This window comes from Rhinopithecus roxellana, chromosome 2, assembly GCF_007565055.1.
Source record: "Rhinopithecus roxellana isolate Shanxi Qingling chromosome 2, ASM756505v1, whole genome shotgun sequence".
In the NCBI taxonomy this organism is placed as follows: domain Eukaryota; kingdom Metazoa; phylum Chordata; class Mammalia; order Primates; family Cercopithecidae; genus Rhinopithecus; species Rhinopithecus roxellana.
The window spans coordinates 181,227,479-181,239,521 of record NC_044550.1 but is presented as its reverse complement, the minus strand read 5'-3'; positions in this window follow the sequence as shown (position 1 = coordinate 181,239,521).

The following is a 12,043-nucleotide window of genomic DNA, read 5'->3' as shown; positions in this document are numbered from 1 at the left end:
CTGATATCTTTGCTGTTTGGGCAACTTAGCCATTCCAGCCTTCTAGCTTTGGAGTGTCCAAGGCAGCAGGGGCTGAAGCATACCCCAGGGCAGCTCAGCTGCTTTATGAAAATGTGGCTAGACACATATGCAGGTCCCTGATACCATTCCTTCTGACTAGGAGTCTGATCTCCTAACTGGAGTCTCCAGCCACCTCTTAGAGGAGTGTTTGTGCCAGAAACAGGTCCATATCTGCCTGGGATGGAGCTACCAGAGAAAAGGGCAGGCTTCCATCTTTCTTGTTTCTCAGCCTTCACTGGTGACACCTCCAGGTACTAGAAAATCTGAGGTGACTAGTGACTGGAGTGGGCCCCTAGCATACCACAGCAGCCCTACAGAAAAATGACCAGAGTGTAATGTGGTTGCCTGCTCCTGTATGTCCTCATCAGGCAGATCTTCCAGGCCTGGGTGTCTAGCCAACACCTGCCAAATCTATCTAGGTAGTAGAAACTTGGCAACTCCTTGGAGAGAGCCCCTGGGGCAACAGAAAGTCTCTTCACCACTGCCTCTGCAATGGAATTTCCCTTGCCTCTCTTGGACCAACAAAGGAGCAAAGACACTGAGCAGCTACTGACTTTCATTTCTCTGAGATGAAGTCACAGGAACAAACAAAGTAGCAAAGCAGCAAGCCAACTGATGTGGAGTCCAGAGGGGTGGGTGCAGGAGAATCTGTAGCAAAGTGTGGCCATCTCTGTAAGTTCAACTTTCATGAATAAGAGACCCTAGCCTTTGGGTAAGAGTCAGACCCGATCCCTGCATGGTGATTCTGCACATCAGATGAGGCTGGTCTGATTTGAGCACTCCCTGATCTTCTACCCTCTCCTGGGACCCAAGCCTTGCCATGCCTACTTACATGGCAGTCTTGGGTGTCCTGAGGTCCCACACCATAGTTTCTGCAACAGAGGACCAGGACTGACTGATAGAGAGTTCCACTGAGGCAGCCCCTACAACTGTGCACCAGTCTGCATGTTCCCTCCCATACTGCAGCTTCCCCTGAGCCTACAGAAACTCCTCACACCACTTTGCTGAATGTATGCCTGCCTGGGTGGGTTTTGCTGTACCTGACCCAGCAGCACACAGGAGTGCAGTGCATGCCTGCATGCCCCCCCACCTACCACATTCACTCAAATCACCCTGACAGTCTTTGCAGCATTGCAGACAGAGCCTTGATAGGCACAGAACCAGAAATCCCTGTCTGGCCAGTACCCACCTTTTTGCTGATGCTGCACAGAGGACAGGATCCTCCCACACCTTGAGTGATCACTTCTGCTAGCAGGGCGCAGAGAAGGCACCCAGACTTGTGATGGCAATCACTCCACTCTAAACAAACACCACCTCCAGTGTGACATAACACAGTCTCCAGCAGGGGCCTTCCACTTCCCTTACAACTGCTTTGCTTCTGCCACTGTGATGAACACTCAGAAAGAGGCAGACACTCCTGCACTCGCTAGCACTCTGCTGCAGTTGCCGCACCTTGATCACTCCAGTGGAGTAGGCTTAAAGCCATGAAAAGCCAGAGAACAAAGCTGGGGCTCAATGCAAGTCCACCAGAGTTAAAGCATACAGTCCAGGAACTGGGAACTGAAGACTGCCCCTCTACAAACAAAGCCAGTTGGCTGAATCTACCTCATATCACAAACAAACCCTCAAGGCAATCAAATAGCATAAAAGAAAGAAAGAAAAAAAAAAAAAACCCAAAAGCCAGCAACCTCAAAAACTGAAGGCAGATAAGCCCACAAAAATAAGAAAGAATCAATGCAAGAACAGTGAAAACTCAAAAAGACAGAGTGCTTTCTTTCATCCAAATTACAGCATCACCTCTCCAGCAGAGGTTTGGAACTGGGCTAAATGGCTGAAATGACAGAAGTAAAATTCAAAATAGGGATATAAACAAAGTTTGCTGAGCTAAGGGAGTATAATGTAACCCAATGCAAGAAAGCTAAAAATAATATTAACACATTGCAGAAGTTAACAAAGTAGCCTGTATAGAGAAAATGTAACCTACCTGATAGAGTTGAAAACAACACCACAGACTTTCATAATGGAATCACAAGTATTAATAGCAAAATAGACCAACTGAAAAATGAGTATCAGATCTTTAAGACCCGCTTTCTGAAATAAGAGAGGTGGGCAACAACAGAGAAAAAATAAAAATGAATGAACAAAACCTCAAGAAATGTGGAATTATGTGAAAAGAATGAGTATGAGTAATTGGTGTATCTGAAAAAGATGACAACAATGAAATCAACTTGGAAAGCATGCTTCAGGATATCATCCATGAGAACTTTTCCGCTCTAGCTAGAGAGGCCAATATTCAAATTTAGAAATGCAGAAAACCCCAGTGAGATAATCCATGAGAAGATCATCCCCAAGACAAACAATTATCAGATTCTCTAAAGTCAAAATAAAAAGAAATGTAAAAGACAGCTAGAGAGAAAGGAAAAATTACAAACAATGGAAAGCTCATCAGACTAACAATGGACTTCTCAGCCAAAATCCCAGAAGCCAGGAGATATTTGTGGCCAATATTCAACATCCTTTTGAAAAAAAAAAAAATATATATATATTTTTTTTTTTATTATACTTTAAGTTCTAGGGTACATGTGCATAACGTGCAGGTTTGTTACATATGTATACTTATGCCATGTTGGTGTGCTGCACCCATCAACTCGTCAGCACCCATCAATTCATCATTTATATCATGTATAACTCCCCAATGCAATCCCTCCCTCCTCCCCCCTCCCACCTCCCCATGATAGGCCCCAGTGCGTGATGTTCCCCTTCCCGAGTCCAAGTGATCTCATTGTTCAGTTCCCACCTATGAGTGAGAACATGCGGTGTTTGGTTTTCTGTTCTTGTGATAGTTTGCTAAGAATGATGGTTTCCAGCTGCATCCATGTCCCTACAAAGGACGCAAACTCATCCTTTTTTATGGCTGCATAGTATTCCATGGTGTATATGTGCCACATTTTCTTAATCCAGTCTGTCACAGATGGCCATTTGGGTTGATTCCAAGTCTTTGCTATTGTGAATAGTGCCGCAATAAACATACGTGTGCATGTGTCTTTGTAGTAGAATAATTTATAATCCTTTGGGTATATACCCAGTAGTGGGATGGCTGGGTCATATGGTACATCTAGTTCTAGATCCTTGAGGAATTGCCATACTGTTTTCCATAATGGTTGAACTAGTTTACAATCCCACCAACAGTGTAAAAGTGTTCCTATTTCTCCACATCCTCTCCAACACCTGTTGTTTCCTGACTTCTTAATGATTGCCATTCTAACTGGTGTGAGATGGTATCTCATTGTGGTTTTGATTTGCATTTCTCTGATGGCGAGTGACGATGAGCATTTTTTCATGTGTCTGTTGGCTGTATGAATATCTTCTTTTGAGAAATGTCTGTTCATATCCTTTCCCCACTTTTTGATGGGGTTGTTTGTTTTTTCTCGTATATTTGTTTGAGTTCTTTGTAGATTCTGGATATTAGCCCTTTGTCAGATGAGTAGGTTGCAAAAATTTTCTCCCATTCTGTAGGTTGCCTGTTCACTCTGATGGTAGTTTCTTTTGCTGTGCAAAAGCTCTTTAGTTTAATAAGATCCCATTTGTCAATTTTTGCTTTTGCTGCCGTTGCTTTTGGTGTTTTAGACATGAAGTCCTTGCCCATGCCTATGTCCTGAATGGTACTACCTAGATTTTCTTCTAGGGTTTTTATGGTATTAGGTCTAACATTTAAGTCTCTAATCCATCTTGAATTAATCTTCGTATAAGGGGTAAGGAAAGGATCCAGTTTCAGCTTTCTACTTATGGCTAGCCAATTTTCCCAGCACCATTTATTAAATAGGGAATCCTTTCCCCATTTCTTGTTTCTCTCAGGTTTGTCAAAGATGAGATGGCTGTAGATGTGCGGTATTATTTCTGAGGACTCTGTTCTGTTCCATTGGTCTATAGCTCTGTTTTGGTACCAGCACCATGCTGTTTTGGTTACTGTAGCCTTGTAGTATAGTTTGAAGTCAGGTAGCGTGACGCCTCCAGCTTTGTCCTTTTGACTTAGGATTGTCTCGGCAATGCGGGCTCTTTTTTGGTTCCATGTGAACTTTAAAGCAGTTTTTTCCAATTCTGTGAAGAAACTCATTGGTAGCTTGATGGGGATGGCATTGAATCTATAAATAACCTTGGGCAGTATGGCCATTTTCACGATATTGATTCTTCCTATCCATGAGCATGGTATGTTCTTCCATTTGTTTGTGTCCTCTTTGATTTCACTGAGCAGTGGTTTGTAGTTCTCCTTGAAGAGGTCCTTTACATCCCTTGTAAGCTGGATTCCTAGGTATTTTATTCTCTTTGAAGCAATTGTGAATGGAAGTTCATTCCTGATTTGGCTCTCTGCTTGTCTGTTACTGGTGTATAAGAATGCTTGTGATTTTTGCACATTAATTTTGTATCCTGAGACTTTGCTGAAGTTGCTTATCAGCTTAAGGAGATTTTAGGCTGAGACGATGGGGTTTTCTAAATATACAATCATGTCATCTGCAAACAGGGACAATTTGACTTCTTCTTTTCCTAACTGGATACCCTTGATTTCTTTCTCTTCCCTGATTGCCCTAGCCAGAACTTCCAACACTATGTTGAATAGGAGTGGTGAGAGAGGGCATCCCTGTCTTGTGCCAGTTTTCAAAGGGAATTTTTCCAGTTTTTGCCCATTCAGTATGATATTAGCTGTGGGTTTGTCATAAATGGCTCTTATTATTTTGAGATACGTTCCATCAATACCGAATTTATTGAGCGTTTTTAGCATGAAGGGCTGTTGAATTTTGTCAAAAGCCTTTTCTTCATCTATTGAGACAATCATGTGGTTCTTGTCTTTGGTTCTGTTTATATGCTGGATTACGTTTATTGATTTGCGAATGTTGAACCAGCCTTGCATCCCAGGGATGAAGCCCACTTGATCATGGTGGATAAGCTTTTTGATGTGCTGCTGAATCCGGTTTGCCAGTATTTTATTGAGAATTTTTGCATCCATATTCATCAGGGATATTGGTCTAAAATTCTCTTTTTTTGTTGTGTCTCTGCCAGGCTTTGGTATCAGGATGATGTTGGCCTCATAAAATGAGTTAGGGAGGATTCCCTCTTTTTCTATTGATTGGAATAGTTTCAGAAGGAATGGTACCAGCTCCTCCTTGTACCTCTGGTAGAATTCAGCTGTGAATCCATCTGGTCCTGGACTTTTTTTGGTGGGTAGGCTATTAATTGTTGCCTCAATTTCAGAGCCTGCTATTGGTCTATTCAGGGATTCAACTTCTTCCTGGTTTAGCCTTGGGAGAGTGTAAGTGTCCAGGAAATTATCCATTTCTTCTAGATTTTCTAGTTGATTTGCGTAGAGGCGTTTACAGTATTCTCTGATGGTAGTTTGTATTTCTGTGGGGTCAGTGGTGATATCCCCTTTATCATTTTTTATTGCATCTATTTGATTCCTCTCTCTTTTCTTCTTTATTAGCCTTGCTAGCGGTCGGTCAATTTTGTTGATCTTTTCAAAAAACCAACTCCTGGATTCATTGATTTTTTGGAGGGTTTTTTGTGTCTCTATCTCCTTCAGTTCTGCTCTGATCTTAGTTATTTCTTGCCTTCTGCTAGCTTTTGAATGTGTTTGCTCTTGCCTCTCTAGTTCTTTTAATTGTGATGTTAGAGTGTCAATTTTAGATCTTTCCTGCTTTCTCTTGTGGGCATTTAGTGCTATAAATTTCCCTCTACACACTGCTTTAAATGTGTCCCAGAGATTCTGGTATGTTGTATCTTTGTTCTCATTGGTTTCAAAGAACATCTTTATTTCCGCTTTCATTTCGTTATGTACCCAGTAGTCATTCAGGAGGAGGTTGTTCAGTTTCCATGTAGTTGAGCGGTTTTGATTGAGTTTCTTAGTCCTGAGTTCTAGTTTGATTGCACTGTGGTCTGAGAGACAGTTTGTTATAATTTCTGTTCTTTTACATTTGCTGAGGAGTGCTTTACTTCCAATTATGTGGTCAATTTTGGAATAAGTGCGATGTGGTGCTGAGAAGAATGTATATTCTGTTGATTTGGGGTGGAGAGTTCTATAGATGTCTATTAGGTCCACTTGGTGCAGAGATGAGTTCAATTCCTGGATATCCTTGTTAACTTTCTGTCTCGTTGATCTGTCTAATGTTGACAGCGGAGTGTTGAAGTCTCCCATTATTATTGTATGGGAGTCTAAGTCTCTTTGTAAGTCCCTAAGGACTTGCTTTATGAATCTGGGTGCTCCTGTATTGGGTGCATATATATTTAGGATAGTTAGCTCTTCCTGTTGAATTGATCCCTTTACCATTATGTAATGGCCTTCTTTGTCTCTTTTGATCTTTGATGGTTTAAAGTCTGTTTTATCAGAGACAAGGATTGCAACCCCTGCTTTTTTGTGTTCTCCATTTGCTTGGTAGATCTTCCTCCATCCCTTTATTTTGAGCCTATGTATGTCTCTGCATGTGAGATGGGTCTCCTGAATACAGCAGACTGATGGGTCTTGACTCTTTATCCAGTTTGCCAGTTTGTGTCTTTTAATTGGAGCATTTAGTCCATTAACATTTAAGGTTAATATTGTTATGTGTGAACTTGATCCTGCCATTAGATATTAACTGGTTATTTTGCTCGTTAGTTGATGCAGTTTCTTCCTAGCCTCGATGGTCTTTATATTTTGGCATGTTTTTGCGATGGCTGGTACCGGTTGTTCCTTTCCATGTTTAGGGCTTCCTTCAGGGTCTCTTGTAAGGCAGGCCTGGTGGTGACAAAATCTCTAAGCATTTGCTTATCTGTAAAGGATTTTATTTCTCCTTCACTTATGAAACTTAGTTTGGCTGGATATGAAATTCTGGGTTTAAAATTCTTTTCTTTAAGAATGTTGAATATTGGCCCCCACTCTCTTCTGGCTTGTAGAGTTTCTGCTGAGAGATCTGCTGTTAGTCTGATGGGCTTCCCTTTGTGGGTAACCCGACCTTTCTCTCTGGCTGCCCTTAAGATTTTTTCCTTCATTTCAACTTTGGTGAATCTGGCAATTATGTGTCTTGGAGTTGCTCTTCTGGAGGAGTATCTTTGTGGCGTTCTCTGTATTTCCTGAATTTGAATGTTGGCCTGCCCTACTAGGTTGGGGAAGTTCTCCTGGATGATTTCCTGAAGAGTGTTTTCCAACTTGGTTCCATTTTCCCCCTCACTTTCAGGCACCCCAATCAGGCGTAGATTTGGTCTTTTTACGTAATCCCATACTTCTTGCAGGCTTTGCTCATTTCTTTTTCTTCTTTTTTCTTTTGGTTTCTCTTCTCGCTTCATTTCATTCATTTGATCTTCAATCGCTGATACTCTTTCTTCCAGTTGATCGAGTCGGTTACTGAAGCTTGTGCATTTGTCACGTATTTCTCGTGTCATGGTTTTCATCTCTGTCATTTCGCTTATGATCTTCTCTGCATTAATTAGTCTAGCTGTCAATTCTTCCACTCTTTTTTCAAGATTTTTAGTTTCTTTGCGCTGGGTACGTAATTCCTCCTTTAGCTCTGATAAGTTTGATGGACTGAAGCCTTCTTCTCTCCTCTCGTCCAAGTCATTCTCTGACCAGCTTTGATCCGTTGCTGGCGATGGGCTGCGCTCCTTTGCAGGGGGAGATGCGCTCTTATTTTTTGAATTTCCAGCTTTTCTGCCCTGCTTCTTCCCCATCTTTGTGGTTTTATCTGTCTCTGGTCTTTGATGGTGGTGACGTACTAATGCGGTTTTGGTATAGGTGTCCTTCCTGTTTGATAGTTTTCCTTCTGACAGTCAGAAGGACTGTCTGTTGGTCTGTTGGAGATTGCTTGAGGTCCACTCCAGACCCTGTTTGCCTGGGTATCAGCAGCAGAGGTTGCCGAAGATAGAATATTGCTGAACAGCGAGTGTACCTGTCTGATTCTTCCTTTGGAAGTTTCCTCTCAGGGGTGTACTCCACCCTGTGAGGTGTGGGGTATCAGACTGCCCCTAGTGGGGGATTTCTCCCAGCTAGGCTACTCAGGGGTCAGGGACACACCTGAGCAGGCAGTCTGTCCGTTCTCAGATCTCAACCTCCGCGTTGGGAGATCCACGGCTCTCCCCAAAGCTGTCAGACAGAGTCGTTCGCGTCTGCACCGGCTCCCTCTACTTCCCCTGTTGGTCTTCAGCTGTGCGCTGTCCCCAGAGGTGGAGACTACAGAGACAGGCAGGCTTCCTTGAGCTGCTGTGAGCTCCACCCAGTTCGAGCTTCCCAGAGGCTTTGTTTACCTAGTTAAGCCTCAGCAATGGCGGGCGCCCCTCCCCCAGCCTCGCTGCTGCCTTGTGGATAGATCGCGGCAGACTGCTGTGTTAGCAGTGAGGGAGGCTTCGTGGGCGTGGGACCCTCCCGGCCAGGTGTGGGATATATTCTGGTGTGCCTGTATGCTTACAGCGCAGTATTGGGGTGGGAGTTACCCGATTTTCCAGGTGTTGTGTGTCTCAGTTCCCCTGGCTAGGAAAACGGATCCCCTTCCCCCTTGCGCTTCCAGGTGAGGCGATGCCTCGCCCTGCTTCAGCTCTCGCTGGTCAGGCTGCAGCAGCTGACCAGCACCAATTGTCCGGCACTCCCTAGTGAGATGACCCCAGTACCTCAGTTGAAAATGCAGAAATCACCGGTCTTCTGTGTCGCTCGCGCTGGGAGTTGGAGACTGGAGCTGTTCCTATTTGGCCATCTTGCTCCGCCCCCTATTTTTTTTTATTATACTTTAAGTTCTAGAGTACATGTGCAAAAGATGCAGGTTTGTTACATATGCAGGCATGTGCCATTTTGATGTGCTGCACCCATTAACTCATCATTTACATTAAGTATATCTCCTAATGCTATTCCTTTCCGCTCTCCCCTCAATAGAACATGGTGTGTGATGTTCCCCTTCATGTGTCCAAGTGATCTCATTGTTTAATTCCCACCTATGAGTGAGAACATGTGGTATTTGGTTTTCTGTTCTTGCGATAGTTTTCTGAGAATGATGGTTTCCAGCTGCATCCGTCACCCTACAAAGCACACGAACTCATCCTTCTTTATGGGTGCATAGTATTCCATGATGTATATGTGATACATTTTCTTAATCCAGTCTGTCACTGATGGACATTTGGGTTGATTCCAAGTCATTGCTATTGTGAATAGTGCCACAATAAACATACATGTGCATGTGTCTTTATAGCAGCATGACTTATAATCCTTTGGGTATATCCCCAGCAGTGGGATGACTGGGTCAAATGGTATTTCTAGTTCTAGATCCTTGAGAAATCGCCACACTGTTTTCCACAATGGTTGAACTAGTTTACTGTCCCACCAGCAGTGTAAAAGTGTTCCTATTTCTCCACATCCTCTCCAACACCTGTTGTTTCCTGATTTTTTAATGATTGCCATTCTAACTGGTGTGAGATGGTATCTCTATGTGGTTTTGATTTGCATTTTCCTGATGGTGAGTGATGATGAGTATTTTTTCATGTGTCTGTTGGCTGAATGAATGTCTTCTTTTGAGAAGTGTCTGTTCTTATCCTTTGCCCACTTTTTGATGGGGTTGTTTGTTTTGTTCTTGTAAATTTGTTTGAGTTCTTTGTAGATTCTGGATATTAGCCCTTTGTCAGATGAGTAGATTGCAAAAATTTTCTCCCATTCTGTAGGTTGCCTGTTCACTTTGATGGTAGTTTCTTTTGCTATGAAGAAGCTCTTTAGTTTAATTAGATCCCATTTTTCAATTTTGACTTTTGTTGCTGTTACTTTTGTTTTTAGACATGAAGGCCTTGCCCATGTCTATGTCTTGAATGGTATTAGCTAGGTTTCCTTCTAGGGTTTTTATCTTTTTAGGTCTAACATTTAAATATGTAATCTAAATTGAATTAATTTTTGTATAAGGAGTAAGGAAAGGATCCAGTTTCAGCTTTCTACTTATGACTAGCCAATTTTCCCAGCACCATTTATTAAGTAGGGAATCCTTTCCCCATTTCTTGTTTTTCTCAGGTTTGTCAAAGATCAGATGGCCGTAGATCTGTGGTATTATTTCTGAGGGGTCTGTTCTATTCCATTGGTCTATATCTCTGTTTTGGTACCAGCACCATGCTCTTTTGGTTACTGTAGCGTTGTAGTATAGTTTGAAGTCAGGTAGCATGATGCCTCCTGCTTTGTTCATTTGACTTAGGATTGTCTTGGAAATGCGAGGTCTTTTTTGGTTCCATATGAACTTTAAAGAAGTTTTTTTTTTCCAATTCTGTGAAGAAAATCATTGGTAGTGTAATGGGAATGACATTGAATCTATAAATTACCTTGGGCAGCATGGCCGTTTTCACAATATTGATGCTTCCTATCCATGAGCATGATATGTTCTTCTATTAGTTTGTGTCCTCTTTTATTTCACTGAGCAGTGACTTGTAGTTTATCCTTGAAGAGGTCCTTTACATCCCTTGTAAGTTGGATTCATAGGTATTTTATTTTCTTTGAAGCTATTGTGAAGGGGAGTTCATTCGTGATTTGGCTCTCTCTTTGTCTGTTACTGGTGTATAAGAATGCTTGTGATTTTTGCACATTGATTTTGTATCCTAAGACTTTGTTGAAGTGGCTTATAAGCTTAAGGAGATTTTGGGCTGAGACAATGGGGTATTCTAAATGTACAATCATGTCATCTGCAAACAGGGACAACTTGACTTCTTTTCCTAACTGAATACCCTCTATTTCTTTTTCTTGCCTGATTGTCCTAGCCAGAACTTCTATTACTATGTTGAATAGGAGTGGTGAGAGAGAGCATCCTTGTCTTGCACCGATGTTGAAAGGGAATGCTTCCAGCGTTTGCCCATTAAATACGATATGGGCTGTTGGTTTGTCATAAGTAGCTCTTATTATTTTGATATACGTTCCATCAACACCGAATGTATTGAGAGCTTTTAGCATGAAGGGCTGTTGAATTTTGTCAAAAGCCTTTTCTGCATCTATTGAGATAATCATGTGTTTTTTGTCTTTGGTTCTGTTTGCATGCTGGATTATGTTTATTGATTTACGTATGTTGAACCAGCCTTGCATCCCAGGGATGAAGCCCTCTTGATCATGGTGGATAAACTTTTTGATGTGCTAGTGGATTCAGTTTGCCAGTATTTTATTGAAGATTTTTGCATTGATGTTCATCAGGGATATTGGTCTAACATTCTCTTTTTGTTGTATCTCTGTCAGGGTTTAGTATCAGGATGATGTTGGCCTCTCAAAATGAGTTAGGGAGGATTCCCTCTTTTTCTATTAATTGGAGTAGCTTCAGACGGGATTGTACCAACTCCTCCTTGTACCTCTGGTAGAATTTGGCTGTCAATCTGTCTGGTCTGGACTTTTTTTGGTTGGTAGGCTATTAATTATTGCCTCCATTTCAGAGCCTGCTATTGGTCTATTCAGGAATTCAACTTCTTCCTGGTTTAGTCTTCGGAGAGTTTAAGTGTCTAGGAAATTATCCATTTCTTCTAGGTTTTCTAGTTTATTTGTGTAGAGTTGTTTATAGTATTCTCTGATGGTAGTTTGTATTTCTGTGAGGTCAGTGGTGATATCCCCTTTATCATTTTTTATTGTGTCTATTTGATTCTTCTCTCTTTTCTTCTTTATTAGTCTTGCTAGCGGTCTATCCATTTTGTCAATCTTTTCAAAAAAACAGCTCCTGGATTCATTGATTTTTTTGGAGGGTTTTTATGTGTATCTATCTCTTTCAGTTCTGCCCTGATCTTAGTGATTTCTTGCCTTCTGCTAGCTTTTGAATGTGTTTACTTTTGCTTCTCTAGTTCTGTTAATTGTGATGTTAGGGTGTCAATTTTAGATCTTTCCTGCTTTCTCTTGTGAGCAATTAGTGCTATAAATTTCCCTCTACACACTGCTTTAAAAGTGTCCCAGAGATTCTGGTATATTGTATCTTTGTTGTCATTGGTTTCAAAGAACATCTTTATTTCTGCCTTCATTTTGTGTTGTACCCAGTAG